This window comes from Parasteatoda tepidariorum, chromosome X1 (assembly GCF_043381705.1).
Source record: "Parasteatoda tepidariorum isolate YZ-2023 chromosome X1, CAS_Ptep_4.0, whole genome shotgun sequence".
NCBI lineage: Eukaryota > Metazoa > Arthropoda > Arachnida > Araneae > Theridiidae > Parasteatoda > Parasteatoda tepidariorum.
The window spans coordinates 51,696,301-51,714,425 of NC_092214.1; the positions used below are offsets into that span (position 1 = coordinate 51,696,301).

Here is an 18,125-nt window from a genome sequence, read left to right on the forward strand (position 1 = left end):
AAATTTTATATTCTTAAAAATCTCTATTTTAGAAATAAGGCCTGCGTCATATGTTTTTAATGAATTAGATGCAACTAAATTGCTATGCCCAGCTATCTTAGCCTCGTATTTAACAGAAATTAAATAAACTGTTAGTTGAAAATGATTTTAATTTATTTAATTATGAAAACTGTGCTATATACCGCACAACATATATAATATAGCACTTTTAAAATTACTTGTGAATAAAAATCAATCTTTTTAATGTTGTCCCAAGATTTTTCACTCTGTTATGATAATTATTGTATTAAATTATTTCGGTTAAGTTGGCAAATATGGGTTTCATGTCTTCCTCATTGGTCTGTTTTAGATAAGGTAGACATTTTAAAAATTCTCATTGTATATGCCGTATTCTAAGGAAATAAAGCTTCTGACAATGTAAGCATGTTTTATTAACTTTTCCTTCTGATAATAGTATAATTATTTTCAATTTGTTGTTCTAATGTTAATTTCTTTATGATAAGAGGAAATTACACTCATTAGTTTTTGTAAATTTTACTTTTTCAATTGAACTTGTCCAAGTAAAGTGACTTGCAATGTCTTCTCTTCCCTCTATCGTTATTCTTCCCCACTTTTTACATTATAATGGTAACATGGCCTTCCAATGCTTTTCCATTTTAATGGTAATTATTGGATTTATTGGATTTTAATTTAATATTTCATTACATCTTAAGTTTATTAGAATAAGTATAGGTAGGTATCAATAGTTGTATGGCAAAAGTTCAGTAATTTGCAATGAAAGAATATTTAAAATTTGCTCCACTAATAATATTTCCCTCTTTAACTTTTTTCCATTCCATTATCAATCATTCATTAAGCTTTATTTCTCTATATAATTTAGCAAAAAGCAATTTTAATGAATTATATTGCAAATGTGACAAAAGTAAGTTTTTTTACAAATTCAGGAAACTTATATTTTTATTCAAACGCTTTTGAACATTGGTATCACACAGGAACATAACTTAATGTTTTTTAATTTTATGTTCCAAATCAGAAAATACATTGCTGTTTCAAGTTTTATGGGCAAGAAGAAGTCCAACTGGAGTTAAAATTTTTATAAGTAGAAATTCGAATATTTTTTTCAAGAACATTTTTTTGAAGTACCTCTCCACTCAGAAAATTACTCAAATATATTAAAAATAATAATTAGTGTATTGAAAATCAAATGATGCATTTTGATTGACGGTAAGCGATTCAAGCCATTGAGGAACAGAATTTTGTAAGTTTTTAACCAGATTTTTTTAACATTGCCTGGTGACCCCATATATCACAGTAGAATAGGATAATAGAATAATAAGTAGAAAAGATAATAGACAATAAATAGAATAGGATTATATAATAAAAAATCTTTATAAAACTTTTTAAACTTTAAAATTTCAAAAACTTTATTACTTTGAAAAAAGCGTAACTCTAATCTAGTGAAAGGGGCTGCGTAGCTTTTCCAGACTTTTGTACCAACAAACTTCAACCAACCAATTATCAAATGATGCAAAAATTAAAAAAAGTTTTGGTCATAATAAGTTTTTCTTATTTTTTTTCAAAATGTATGAGAAATAATTGAAATAAGTCAAAAACTATTGTTAAAAGATTTATAATCAAATTAATAACAAAAAATTCGTAATAATATTTTTTAGACATTTCGCATGATACGAAATATTAAAAAAATAATACACTAAAAAAATAAAAAATATGTTCTGAAATAAATCGCATTAATCCTAATTAATACTAATGCACACTTTTGAGCATTAGTAGTAGAGAGAAATATAGGTTAATGAGAAAAAAGTCTCAAAATGCCTCCCCAATTGAAAAACGACCCAAATATATTAAAAAATAATATTTAGTATATTTAACTTCAAATGATGAATTTTGGCTGACTGTCAACGATTCAAACACTTAATAAACAAAATTTTTGTCAGTTTTTATCCAAATTTTTTAATGCTTGACTGATGACTCCATATGTCACAAACTTATTAAATTTATAAATTAAATTGGATTACATGAAAAATCTTTATTACCTTGATAAAATTGTAAATCTTACCTAGTGACATGCGCAGAACAGCTTTCCCCGGTTTTTGTGCAAATAAACTGCAACTAACCAATTATGAAATGGTGCAAAAATTAAAAAGAATTCTTCACATAATAATTTTTTTCTTATTTTTTTAAATTAATAACAAAAGATTTATAATCAATTTTTGTATACCTTTTATATGATGGAAAATCTTAAAAAAAATGCATACACTAAAAAAGTTAAGAAATATGCTCCAAGCTAAATCGTGTTTATCCTAATCACACCAATTAAATCACATATTAAACTAAATCACATTTATTTTTCAGGCTAGTTTTTCTAAGGTTATTTCATCGTGCTTATAGGCTGAAATTTTGATAATAATTCAACGTAATTTGCCAAATTGTAGTGCTTTTTCCTTTAAAAAAAATACTTTCAATGAGGGGGAAACTTTTGGTGCCAACTAATTTCCTATTAGTTCCATTTATTATTCAAGACTTAAAAATTTAAACAATAGTTAGCATAAAAATAAAGATTTTCATGAGGTAGTTTTTTTTAAATGTATTGTGCTCATATAATCATAATTGAGATAACATAGCTCTTTAAACATTAAAAAGTATTAAGAAGTTTAGTGATGGAGAAAAAGTAACTAAAACGTATATATAAAAACTGCAAAAACAATTGAAAGTATATTGAAAAAAAATGCAAGTTGAAAAAATGGGTGTTAAGTAAACTTTCCTGCAGCAGTTTTTTTATTATTTTTTTATTGATTAATATTTTGAAACGAATGGAAGGCAGATAATATTTACCAGAAAAAAACTAAGCTATTACTTTTTTCTTCCACTTTTGAAACCAATCTACATATTTTGCAACTAGATCAATATCATAAAAGTTTGGTCAATTTAATGAATTTTTCTTGTTTTTCTTAGCTTAGATATACATTATTTTTTAATGGTAACCAATGCCGTTCAGGTTTTTGAAACATCATTCTTGTAATTGACTTTTTCCAAAACAAACTTTAAGTAAATGTTCATAGAATTTTACAAAAAAAGAATTTATTAATATGTGATAATGGTAAGAAGAATGAAGAATATGCCATGTGATCTGAATAAAAATAACTTATACAATTAAATAAGATGAGGAAAGTAAAATTAAATGATCCATTTCTTAAATGCATCGATGCAATACTTAATCTGCCTAATCATATTTCTTTAATAGTCACATAAATTTATAATTTATGCACACTCTAAAAATTTTTGCAGCTGGATTACAGTCAATGACCTGAAAAAAAGTGGTCCAACTGCTGACTGTAAAAATTAATTTAAGCCCGTAAATCTATCATGACCATACAAAAGGTATGTTCGTAAATATTTCTCGCAAAGCATATAAATTAACCACCAACTCTTCAAATTTTTAAAAAAATTTCTCAAAGGGTACTAATAAAATAACAATTTATTAAACTCTTGAATTGCTAAATTGTTTTAATAATTTTTTTTCAATTAGATAATCAAAAAGTAAAACAATAACAAAACAAAATTGTAGTCATTTAATTTTTATAACTGCTTTGATTATATATTTAGAAATATATATAAAGAAGAAATAGTTGATAATAAACTTCGCTTAGTTTCACAAATATATGAATAAAATTTCAACAACATGCAAATCCAAAAATTTACTAATAGTCGTATAAATTTTTTGTCATAATATATTTAACAAATCAAGAAATTATTCGATTAATTTGTAAGGATTGATCTACAGACATTATTAATTAAAACTTTATTTAACTAACCAGGCAGTAGTCGATTATCCTTTTTAATGTTAAGTAATCTCTTTCGCCAACAGTACTGATTGGTATTTTTGAATAACAACTCACTAAATCTTTGCTTATTAACAATATTAAAGGAGTTTGAATAGTGTTCATATAGAAATTTGTTTTCAATATACTGAGTTAATTATGATAGATGTTAAAATACTATTGTACGTTTATTTATCTACACGTAACAAGAATAAATTAATTATGAAACATAAAATTAAACAAAATTATTGTATTTATTATATTTTTCTGTAAAAGATCATTTATTAATAAAATATAAAATTGTAAATGAAAATTATTTAGAAAGTAAGCAATTTTCAAAAACGATTTACAAGAAAAAAATAAATTCCCTAACTTGTACATCAATAAGTTTAACTAAAAAAGATTTAACAATATATGCCGTTAAATGTATATGTAATATATGTATATGTAATATATANTAAATATATATATATATATATATGTATGTATAAATGTGTCTGTAAACATATGTTCTTATTATACTACGGAATAACGTGAATTTGTTGTCTCGCACGCTGTTGCACAGTGAAAAATTTTTGTGCATCCCAACAGAAAAAATCTACCTAGCAGCAAAGAGATATCCACTATATCAAATCCAAGGATAGTTCCTGGTTTAGAGAAACACCTAGAATGCTTTTACACTAATTGGTGTAAAGTAGCTTTGACCATGTTTGTTATTCAGCAACAGTAAAGTTTATTGTTACAGTAAGATATGATGCACATAAGAATTAGCAATATCACATTTGCGATACTATCTAAAGCAAGTATCATAAATTTAGGATGATGCATATAATATTTCTTAAAATAAGATTAGTTTGTTACTCAAACATGCACAGACAGAATATTAATGTGAATTCTAACGAAACCGAAGTGAATAGAATATAAATATTATAAAATTATTTTAGACAATTGGTAGGTTTTTGCAAATCTTATGAGAACATAAATATTTTTATCACACAATTAAAATCTTACATGCATTTATAACAGTTTATATGAATAGTTTGTTAAATCAATTGGACATGATTGAAATTACTTGGAAAATAATCGACCACAGTCAATAATTTTTTTATCCATCAGTAAAGAGAATTGAAACTTTCTTTGTATTAAAAAGGCTATGACCAGTTTGTTTATTTAATCTGACAAGAAGAACTTACATTTCACCAGCACACTCCATATAAACAAACCGCCATATTGTCGCTATCGTAAAATTGCAAAATAATTCGCTTTGAAATTTCTTATAATAATTCCAAAAGCATTTGGAATACTTTTAAAACATGCCCCACAATTAATTCACACACAAATTTAGTTAAATAATTTAAATATATTATAATTAAAAGCCAAACTTTCTCTTGAAAATACTAACTTCTTCACCATCGTGTTGTAATTTGGTGTAAGCTTTATCAATTATTGGTTTTAAGATTTAACTACACCCTTTAAATTGTGTGAGGCCCCTAGATTCCATATTGATTTGAAATAAAGTATTCATTCACACAATTTTCAGTGTTTTTCGACACCAAATTTAGATAGATATTACACCATGGTTTTTACTGTGTACAAAGTCGGTAATAATCTCCACTAGTGTAGAATGCAGAGATAAATTGAATTTAAGCAACAGAAAGCATTTTGAGTTAATATTATGCTCAATTTTTTTTAAAAAAAATAAGGTAAAAAAGGATTTTTTTTAGAAATAGGGTTAAAGATTTGAAGTCTTTACCTTCACATGACTGACAGGGCAAATAGATGCTTAACTAGGAATATCGTAGAATAACAATTATGTGTCCTTTTAAATTTCAACAATTGTCGGATGAGTCGAGCAAATGGTACCTAGTTCAGAGAGAGGAAAAAAAAACTAAAATCATACATGATTATAATTCTCTTTTAGAAATAATGCTCTCCCTTAATGCTTCAATGCTTTTATCCCCATCAGTGCTTATTTGTGCAAAACAACTAACAAGCAATGCAAAACACTTTCATCAATGCTTATTCATGAATAATACTTTTAAGTTAGTAATACTTAATATTTATAATTAAAATTAACTGATGTTGGTATAATGCTATTGATGCCTTTTTTGATTACATAATAAGAACTTACATTCAAATGTTTTAATTAATATGCATTAGAAGAAGATGTCTATAAAAGTTAAAGCGTCGTTCGAGCTTGTATATTGTAGACCAATATGCACGTCATGACATGTAAAAATGTTGGGAATTTTCGAAACTTTCTATAAACATTAAAATTGCAATTCAATTTTCTTTTAAAAAAAGGGCTTCAATTGTGTTACGCTTTATATAAAAATTATTATTCTTTAGATATAAATGCTGTTTTCTGTAAATTATTTGTAAGGGAAGTATGAATAATTTTACACTTTTTTCAACCTTCAATATGAATATAAATGTCTTCATACATTAAGTAATCTATGATCCGTAAAATACATAATCTATTTCGAAAAGTTACAGTTTTATCCTCAATGGGGACAGCCAATACAAAATTGTACTATTTTTGAAAATGTTGAAATGCGTTTCTCATTATCCAAGAGAAAAGAAAATCAGTCACATAGAGTATTCGCTTTTGCAATTGCTTTATTTTCATTTGAAGATTGTGGTCGCTTCGAGAAATTCTCTGGAGTATCTAAAAAGTTATTGTTTTTTTTGCTCAAAGGGAAAAGCCTTCATTGGATTTGATCTTATCTACTCTAAATGCATAAAACATGAATGAAAAAGGGGTTACTGATTGGTTTTTATGTACGTGAATTGTTTTTTGGTGAAGATAATGAAAAATTCAAGAATTCGTTGAAAATCAATTTGAGGTAATATGATTATAACGAGTAACATTTTGAACGACTAGGAATTGATGTAAGAGGTAATGAAATTCATAAATTTTAGCCGGAAAAATCGTTCCCATTTAAAATGATATTTTTTTCTATCAAAAATCATTTTCTATTGAGGTTCAAATGTGAATTAGTTTAAAAAACTCATTTTTCTTTCTTTTTTATAGGAAAGAGGTGAATAAAGGAGAGAAGCTATTTCTATCTAATAGTCGTCATCCAATTGATTAAGCATTTAATGGTGGAAATCAACATATATATTGCAGCTCAAGTGAGGATTTTTTTAACTATCTACTTTTAACTTATATAAGAGCAGTGCGCTACAAATTAAGCAAAGATGTGGAAATCACATAAATTATAATTGCATTTACTTAATAAACTTGTCTTTATTTTTTAGATTAACTACTCATTTATTTGATAAACTTGTCTTTTTTTACCTTCTTTTTTTAATTCTAAGAATCCTTTTAGTAGCTTATTTCTAGCTATCACCCCTTCAAGGGCCTAGGTTCACCAACCAGTATTGAATGTCAAACTAGATTTTTGAAGCAGAACAAATAGGCAACTTCAATATTGAGGATGATAATATATGTAAAAATATTCTAGGAATGGGTGACAAAATTATCAATTGAAAACACAGTTATCAATTTACACACACAAACGACAGTTATCAATTTAGTAGCCAATATAAATGATTTTTTAAATCATCATAACTTCTTTCCAAACGAAACAAAATAAATGGATTATGAAACAGAAAAGTCCATACTTTTACTTTATGTAAAAAGTGGAAAGATGATATTTTGGTCAAACTTTGTATATAAATTTTAGTCGGGTACCTTAAGATGTTTTCTAGGTCAGACGCAACCTGCCCGCTGAGTTTTTAATTAATATCCTATCCTTGTCCCAAAATATAAAAAATATTTTTGCATGACTTAAAGGGTATATTACGCATAAGCAGTGATTTATATTATTGTATTTAAAAAAAATCGTAAAAATTCGTGATTTTTCTTTAAGAGGTAGCACTCAAAATTTTTATAATATGTTTATTCAGTCAATTTCGTAATGCTAATACTCAAAAATATAAATGAAGCGATTTAATTGTTCCGAACATGGCAATTTTAGATTGTTTTTCTGTTTAAGGATTGGTTCTTTTATTATGGACGACCAAAATCCTGTAATGTTATTTAGAAATTTTTCAACGGTATTTTAATATAGATTTTATTCTATAGAAACATCGATATTTTAGACTCGATCATTGCACTCGTATAGACCAAGTACTATAAAAAATTGTTATTTTAGATTCTATATTTCAAGTTCCAACGAGCTATATCACCATTTAATGCTTTTGCCTGCGTGTCAGTAATCCTTTCTCAATAATTTTTTCCATTCAATATATTAATAAGTAACAATTTATAACTAAATAAATTACAGTGCAACCATTCTACTTTTAAATAGCAAGCATTTTTTTAAAATCTTGATCGTCGCAGCATTTAAAGAATCGCTTTAAACATTATTTTTTGTTTCAATAATTTTGAATTGATCTGACTGAAAAGAATATTAACAATCCTAAGTACTAAGCTATCTTATTGTTTCATTGTTTGAAGCTCTTGGAGCTATACTTTGAAGTTACGTGAAATATATATTGTTGGCTATTTATTTAACCTTTGATTATTAGAAAAAAGTGTTATTTTGCTTTGTTTTATTTTATGTGTTGCTGTGACGTGATTTGGCACAGTTACAGATATAAGTTTCAAAACAGTCTAATGACACAGAAATATCTTATGGCATCGGAGATAAAATAAATAGCTAACTTTTTGGCAGCTATCCCGCTTCGCATTTCATGCTATAAAGTTAAGCGATAAGTTATAATTATCCAAGATAAATCATATCGAGTAAAAAAAATGATATCCCTTTATTGTTGTGTGTCATTATAGAGAAAAAATGTAATTTAAGATTTAATGGCTCTCATTATTTAAAATGTTAAAAAAAATGCTAAATAAATTTAGTTTTCGCTATTCATTTACATTAGATTATATAATTAGAGTATATAATTAATGATCATGTTAATTCCATTTGTTATACGCTATTTGATATCTGCGCTTTTTTGTGACAAGTTCTACATATCAGAATATGCGAAGTATATCAAAACCGTTTCAGTCTATTTTTAAAATTTTTATAGAGACATAAAACATGTTAAACAAATTGATTAGAGTCTATGCATTTGATTTTTTCACACTGTATAAAATTGTTTACGTTGCCAAAATAGTGTTTGCTTATTGTTAATTACCGGGACTCAAAATAACAACCTTAATAATCAAATTGCGAAAAATAGAAGGAAATAGAATTGTTAAGTTTGTCGCGTTCTGCTTAGGAAACGACATATTTATTACAAACAAGTATTTCAATTAGTAATAAAGTTCATCAACAGAGGGTACTGCTGACTAGGAAAAATAAATCAATATTTTCTGCTAAAATATTTACACGGATGATGGACTGTTAATTTTATATTTTGATGCTGAATATATCACATTGCTGCAAATGATATTGTTACTTTTATTATCCAATGATTAAAGTTTTAAATCAATGAGGGGAAAAATTTAGCTTCCAAAACATGACTCAGGAAAAAGTATATATCTGTCTCATTAAATTTTTTACTTAGTTGTTTTTTTTATTCGTCTGTCAATTTAAGTACGAAAATTATGAAAATATTTTAAGCTAAGTTGCTGTTAATAGACGTCAATAACACACGCTATACGCGTTAATTAAAATTGGTCATAACTACCAGAATATTGTAAAATTTACCATGTTTCTGGCTCTAACGCAAATCGGAAATTTTGACCGAATTGCTTTGGTAATGATTATGTCAAAATTAGTAAAATATGGTTTTATAATATGTGATAAAGTTTAGTAATTTTTATAATGATACCTTAGATCATGACAAACAAATTATTTTTCTGTAATATGTACTTTCCAATTCTGTATTTTTTACTAAATGTGTGGAAATACGAACGATAATTTTGAAAGCCAGAATTTTCAGGTAAACCGTTACCATATAAACAGAAAAAATACCCAATGGATAGTTTAAATACTGTACATTTTGATTTTATTAAGCTGAGTAATTTATATATAAANTCTATATATATATATAGATAGATGGATAGATAAATAACAAATTTTCTTCGCTTTTAAAAAAAAATAAAGACTGTTTGAAGTCATTATAAGACAGAAGAATAACAAACTTCTAAAAAGTCTTAAATTGTAAGCATGGAAAATTAAAACTTTATAAATTAATTAAAATTTTAAGACAAATATGTGTTGATCTCTCTGTAAGCTTATGCTATATTAATGAACTTATACGTATCGATTCAATTATTTTGTCTATGTTTTTTTAACATTTAAAGGGCTCGATAAAATTCTAGTCTTGACTGAAAGGCCAAGCAGTTTCGTGTTCATCAAATAAATTCTACTTAGTTGTTGACTGCGATAAATCGAGGTCATACTTCAAGAGTTGATCTAAGTAGAAGCTGAACTATATTTTACAACTTTTCGAGTAAATGCTATTTTTCAAGACAAAGCTGATTTACTCACTTCCGTCAGCTACATTTTTACTTTACTTGTTGTGAAGTTTATTTCTTAAATTTTTTTAAAGGTATTATGTCGATCCTTCTTAGCTTATTTCAAAGTCAATAATAGGACAGTAAAATAAACACTGAGAAATATATCAAGTTTGCAAATTAGAATTATTGTTTTAAGTATAATTATTTTTAAACATAGGAATTTTTGCCTACACTAGAAATAATATTAAATCAACATGATGAATTTTTCATGAAACATAATTAAACTTTCAGCAAAAAATATAAAATTTAATAGTAATTAAAAGCAATGACTTTAATTATTACGTGCAAAATGTTCGATGTCTTTTTAAAAATGCCTGAATTCACTTTCTGCTACAGGGTTCAAACTGATAAAATATTACTTTCTTAAATTAGCATTATTATTTGCTAAGCAATTGATGTTACTTTTGATCATTTATCTAGACTAGTTACTTTAGACTGGTTACTAGTTACTAGACTATTTACTATGTTGCTTTTGATTACTTATCTATCTCAGACTAGACTATTTTAGGTCTAACTTAGTTCTTATTCTTTTGGTGGCATTGCAAATGAGAAAATTTGTAAAAATAATTTTTCTTTTATGTCATTTTTGTGTTTTATAAAATATCAAAACAATGATTACTGGTAAAATTGCGATTTTCTTAGTGTGTACCTTAAAAGGTACCCATACTTAAGGCACTTTTCTAAGTTACTTAAAATTTATCTAGGGTGTTTCGAGTATAAATTTTTTTGCGAAGAAAGAGGGTGGTAAAAACAATATTTTTTATTTAATTGAGTGAGATTGTCCTTTGTGTGTTAGTAAGTTCATAGTGGCCTATACGTTAAATGGGGTGTTACGTAAGCTAGTTTAAATGATCTTGAGCTATGAGAAATAAAATAATAATAGGGTTAACTTTTGATATTAGAAAAATGTAAAAATTTTTATCAAAAATAAGTCAATGATAAACATTTAGTTAACATTAGAATGCATCTTTACTGGCCTTCAAAATGAACAGCGTAACTATTTAATTAAAACTTTTAATCGACGCCTCATACATAAATTGTTAAATAAACACTGCTTAGTAGGTGAAATATAATATTTATTTAAGCGTATCAGAACATTGAGCATGACATATTACTATCCCTTTGTAATTGGAATTCAAGATTGGCGTTGATTGGTAAATCAGTGATGAATTGTTAGCTCTTCAAATTTAATTTGTCACTGTCATTTCTGCTTTCGCTAATTTAGTATAACAATTAGACTAATGTCGATGAATTTGTCAACGTAGATATGCTGGCAACAACCACGTTTCAGTTTTGAACTAATTATGTTTTAATTCAACTCATTCAACAGTATGACACTTTACGTGCGCATTATTCGTTTTCTAAGCATTTAAAGTAACTTTCATACGTAACTTTAAACTCCACACAACTTGCGTTTGCAAGCTTTTCTCTATAAGTTAAGAATAAAAGAACTTTATTGGAAGTCCATTTAAAACGATTAAAATTAATTTTTATTCTGTGTAAAAATTAGATTTTAAAAATTGAATTCCTTATTAAAACGTTGGTATTTGTTATTAACTTGACAATATTGATATAAGTTATTGTAAAGATATAAGATAAGCTGCTGAATACTTTACGAAAATTAGAAAATTAGTTTTTACGAATTACTCAATTGATCATTTCAATTACACTTCTCCATTTTTAAAAATTTTATGTTTGTTAGAGTAAATAGTATTGATATTCCAGTTTTTAGATTTTTTCACAGGTATTTTCATAACTTATAAACCGCTTTTTTAATATTATGGAATTTTTGTAAATTTTAATGTCTTAACGAAATCGCACTTGTTTCTTCAGGAATAAAATATTAGACTATGTTGAAAAATTAAAGTAATCGAATTAATAGTTAATAATAAAAAGATCAAAAAGCGCTTATTTTGTGATGAAAGTATTAAAAGATTACAATAATGAAGTAAGCAGGTTTTTATTTTTCTTCTCTTATCTTTACAATGACTTTCAGCTCGAAAAATACGTTTCAAAGAGTCATAGAAAGAAAAATTCAATTTTATTATTTTCTAATTGGTGTTTCTTTTAGAACCTGATTTGTTATTTTATACACAATTGGTACTGAAGTTATTCCAGGAACAAAAACAACCAAAATATTAAGAATGAGCTGATTATGTTATTTTTAAAAAAATACATTGCGAACTCATTAACAAAAGTTTAATCAATAAAAAAATATTATTTTTTATTTAAATTAATATATTGAACCTGTATTTCTGAGGTTATGTTTAAAATGTCTAGCTTGTTTGTTGCTAAAATTAATTTTATTTATTAAATTTCTACTGTCTAAACTTCTCAATGAATACCATACTAGTTTTCTCTATCTCAAAAAAGTTAAAATATAAAAAGAAATTCATTTAAAATCAAGACAACTTCTCTTCTTTGAATGATCTCTCGATCTCTTTCGTTCCATAAAAAAATTCCTAGGTACGTGATACTTCAAAAATTTCGGTACGATAGTTCTATTAGTTGCCTTGCAGTGGCCCTCACATCGGCCGGGGGAGTAAGTTTAAAGAAATATAAAGATCTCACTTTTATTACATTCTTTCGAAAAAATCTGTTTTTTACGACAGCTTCAGTTGTAGTAATTCTTTATGATCGGTTGGTAACAAATCCAATGAGCTACGTGACACTAACGTTCAATTTTTGGCAGATTTTTTTCGAAAGAAAGAACATGTCGTCGATTCGATAAAAATGAAATTAAAGATATTCCCTCAAATTCACTCAACCTCTTGAAAATGAAATCAGAAAATCAAAGGTTGGCTTGCCACTAATACTAAACTACAATATCTAAGCCTAAGGGCGGACTTGAGCCTAAACTTATAAAAAAATGCTTTTAGATATTAAGGATAAAAGTATAGAAGATTAAGGGGTGAGAAGACCATGCCTTAGAGGGGTATCAGATAACAATGGAGTTGAGAAACCCAGACAATTAGCTGAAAATGTAATTTTCAAGAAAAACTGAGAAAACGTTTCGGTTGAAATTTTTTTTAGTTTCATCGCATTATTTTTACCAATTTTCACCTCTAACCATGGCCAAAAAGTAACTGTCACGGTGAAAAACGATTTCGATTTTGTACGTGAAACGCAATTTAATGTTTAACAATCTAACCCGCTTCTGTCTCTTGGGATCTAAATAAAGAGATAGGGAGGAAATTGAAGGTTTTCGCATGCCTAGGCGTTTTTTTTTGTTGTTGTTGTTCCCAAGTTTTCTTTATATATTTAGTTATTCTTTAGTGAATAAAGTCTGATAAATTTTCATGAAAGAGATTACATGGTTTTCTCAAATTTCGATTTTATGTATTTGAACGTGATTTCTTTATGTGCATATCTTATCTGAGTTCGTGTATTTCAAAAGAAATTGCTTTCACCAACTTTAAGTTAAACTTCTTTTAATCCTCTGGTTGGTAACTACTGTTTTTTCTCTAAATAAAATTAGCCTATATTTAGGTAACCTCACGCTTAAATATTTTTTTTTTACCATATTAATATTATAATCGGAGTTCGCTGTTTCCTTTAATTGACTTATGCTTTTATAAAAACGCACCGGTGGCATAACCAAGACCGGTGGCATAAACTACATGCGACGTACTAACAGTCTTATGAACATACTTTGCGAACCAATAATTAATATTATATATATATAAATATATATACATATATATATGTATANTATATATATATATTGTAAATTAGTTAAAAAAAATTAGAAATAATAAAGTAAACGAACTTACAAATACAAAGCAAAATAAAAACGTTGAGAGTAAATTGACTAATTTAACAGTTTATGAAATCGCAAAAAATATAGGATCAAGCTTATAGCTTGCAGGTAAGGTTAACAAGATTGGTAAAAATATAGGAATTCAAAAATTAGTGCTGACATCTTTACTAAACAGAACGTTAATATTATTTATCCATAATAAGATGATAAAGATTCATAATAATCCATAGTAAGCTTATCCATAATAAGATTATAAGATTCAAATTATTATAAAGTAGAAATCTTTTGATTATATCATTAAAATTTATTGATATTGCAATGAAACAAATATATATCTTTAAGGCCTGTAGCCCTAGAGAATCAATTTATTCAGTTAAATTTTTAAACTTGATATTTTTCAATAAAATTCCTTTGAAACGGGATTCGGATATTACTACTATCTTGTTTTATTTAATTTTGAAGCTCTAGTCTTAATACAAAATTATGTTTAAAAAAATCAGCTTTAGCATTAAAAAAATGTTATAGGCTTATCATTTAAGTTGAAAGAAATTTCATTATCGAGAAGAATTGAGAAATAGAGATGTGACTATATTTTTTTTGTAACTAATTCATTCTTGAATAAAAATGACCTGAGGATAGGATAATCTACTGAGGTTTATAGTTTCTTAATGCTAATTGGAAACATTAAAATTCACTTAAACTTAATAGAATAGCACAAATGGAAATCAAATATTCAATATTTATTCCTAAACAGCGCAATAAGCTAATTTAAAATTAACTGAAGCATATATTTCTCTCTCTATATTTAAAAACAACGATAAAGTAATTTTCTAAATTTCTTTAAACATTTAAAAAAAAGTCGTTTATATTAAGAGCCACGTTTCAACTCATCAGCTTAATTAAACATTAGGGGTTTCAAAAAGAAGAATCACGAAAACTTCTGTTTACTGAAAGTCCGATTAAGAAAAGTAAAACCGGTTTTATTTTACTCAGTTAAGTTTATCTTAATGTAAGTCAACCTAAAGCTTTAAATGTAGCAAGCTGCCCCGATCTTCATTTGGCATCGATCTACGAAGCATCCGCTTGAATACGAAGTAAGGAATTCGTACGTGATCGCTTAACACAGTGTTTTTCTGATAGGGCTCTTGTTGGAAGCATTAAGAACCTTTTAAAGCAGTTACTGTTATTGTAAGAGACTTGTAGGTTTTCTGTAGATACTAAGGGAGCTAATGAACAGAGAAACAAATATTTAAGTTCTTTATTGTTACTTGGTACTTCTTACTTATACTCTTCAAAAGGATTAAAGAAATGTTTTTACGTGAATTATATTTTTTCTTGCCTTGAATAACAACAAGGCAAAAAAAGGAAAACACAATACAAATGAATTATGTGGAAATGGATGATCTATATTGATTTAGATCAATTTGTGATTAACTTAACCTTGTTGGAAATAGGTATCATCAAATAGAAGACATTATTTTTGGGGTCTTTGCTTAAGTCATTATTTAATTGCTCATAAGATAGAGAAAATCAAACATCTATTGCAAGGAGAAAATGAGGCAACGGCTGATATAAAATTTTATTAGTCACGCATGTGTTCGATTGAATTCTCGCTGAAAAAAGAAATCAATTTTGGATAGATCATAGCGAAGACAAAATTTTATTTCAATAAAACCCTCCAGGGATAAAATCTCGTGGGAAATCAGCTAGAAAAATCCAAAGCTTTATTGTCTCGGTCACCGATCATTTATGTCTACTAGGCATCTGGATTGCTGATTCAAAGCTTCAAGATTGAGTAAATGGATCTATGTTGATTTATATCAATTTATGATTAACGTGACCTTGTTGAAAACAGAATGGAAGAAATTATTGGTGTGGCATTTGCTTAAGGGAATCTTTTCTTGCTTATAGGCTGGAGCAAATAAAACATCTTTGTCATGAGAAAACGAGGTAACAGCAGGTATAAAAAATCAATAGTCACGTATGTGTTCGGTTGAAATCTCACTGTAAAGAAATAAATTTTAGACTGTTCATAGCTAAGTCTAAACTTTATTTGAATAAAATCCTCGGGGACAAAATGTCGAGGGAAATTAGCTTGAAAAACCCAAAGATTTAACGTCTCTGGTACCGATCATTGATCTCTAATAGGCATCTGATTTGGGGATTCAATGCTTCAATTTTGAGTAAATAGATCTATGTTGGCTTAGACCAATTTGTGATTAACTTGATCTTGTTGGAAATAAATATCATCAAGCAGAAGAAATTATTTTTATAGGAAAAGTTTAAGTGAGTCTTTAAATGTTTGAAAGCTACGTCAGATTAAACATTCATGGTAATGATAAAACGGGGCAACAGCAGGTATGAGAATCTGATATTCAAGTATGTGTTTGGCTTAAATCCTGTTTAAAAAGCAAATCAATTTTGAACAGATCATAGGGAAGACAAAATTTTATTTGAATAAAGCACTCCGTGAACAAAATCTTGCAGGGAATTAAATCAAAAGAAGATTAATCTTTATTGTCTCTGGCACAGATAATCGATCTCTACTAGACATCTGGATTGCTAATTGAATGTTTCAATTAGCAATCAATGGTAACTTTGCAAAGAACGGAGTTGAGACTCAGAATTCTGGCAGTAGTGCTCCTCAGAACTTGTGCACATTCTTTGATTCTTTGTGATAGCAATAAGTGATAAAAATAAAAATTCATTTGTTGTATTAAGTAAAAATAATTTCCTTTACTAATGTAAATGTTCAATACGTGATAAAATCATACCTTAAAACAGATTGTTTTTATAGTCAAAACTGCTTGGCAATTTCAAAGAACGCATTCACCTTCCACAGACATTAATGCTAAAAGCTTGGGGTCAAAAAACGAGTTATGTGAACATAACTTCAGCTGCTCATATTGCTCCACTTCAGCAATACAGTAACTTTTATAGATATCAGCGAGACAGATACTCTTGGAAAATTAATTTTATTAGGCCCTTTTGATTCATTAAATAGCTTTGTTCCGTTAGAGATGTATATGGATGAAACATGAAAAATTTGTAAAATAGCAAAGCGTAAACGTTTTGAGTTGTTGCCAATCACCTTGAGAATTGAATTAATGCAATAATGTAAAATTGCGTTAAATAACATCGTGTCATGTTGTAATTAGAATTCTATTTTTTATTTAATGAACAATTATTAGCAAAAAATTGCGAATTTGGATTGCAGTACGTGACAAATATACAATGCAAATACTCGGTTGAAAGAGTTAAAATAAATTTGCAGTTGGAAATGGGTGAGGTTTTATTTTAAATGAATATAGAGTCGTTATTATTGATAAATTAAAAAGTTGAATCTATTTTAAGGGAAGACGAATTAAGTGAATAAGCATGTCAGAGCAATATTTTAATCCGACATTAGCCTCGCTAGGATAGAATCTCCGAAAGCAGAATTTCATACGACTAAAATATGAAGAAATTAATGTTAGGTGAATATGAAATATTTCGAGTAGGGAACGGTGGATACAGCTGTAAAATCTTTTTTGATTTTTCTCCCTAGAGATTCTCCACTGATGAAATAAAAGCATTTTAATGATATAATATTTTAGGTTCATCCTTAAGATGAATGGTACTAAGTATTAATGCTCTCCCATTATATGTTGACAAGTAATAAGAGAAACGAAAAAGGAAGTGGAGTGTTATAACATATTCCACAGGAGGGAATAGTTGTATTTAGTATGGAAGTAAAATGGTAACAAAATTGAAATAAAAGATAGGGATTCTCGTATAAGATTAAAACATAGACTTCGGAAATAAAAGACAATCCCTGTTTTCGGTATAAAGACAGGACAAGAATAAAGTAGAGTTCGACAAGAATAAAGTAAATATTATTAAATTTTCTTGACCCATCATAAATTTAATATCAGGCACAGACTTCAATTTTACAGTCGATGTCAATAAACGACTTTTTTGGAGGGGGGAGGATTCAACAAACATACTTCATGTTCCCATCTTTTTCAATCATGGTGCTGCAGCCACTTAGATCTGTTGTTCTTGTAGC

The 18,125-nt window shown here is 27.3% G+C and overlaps 1 protein-coding gene across 4 annotated transcripts in view; it reads left to right on the forward strand.

The window, feature by feature from the left end:
- The window catches only part of LOC107443766 (glutamate-gated chloride channel), a 174,253-nt gene that overhangs the window by 46,424 nt on the left and 109,704 nt on the right, over window positions 1-18,125 (forward strand). For all 4 annotated transcript variants that reach the window (XM_016057732.4, XM_016057734.4, XM_016057733.4 and 1 more), the window contains one exon: window positions 6,874-6,974. The gene's annotated coding sequence lies outside the window, so the exon portion shown is untranslated. The remainder of the gene's footprint in view (window positions 1-6,873; window positions 6,975-18,125) is intronic.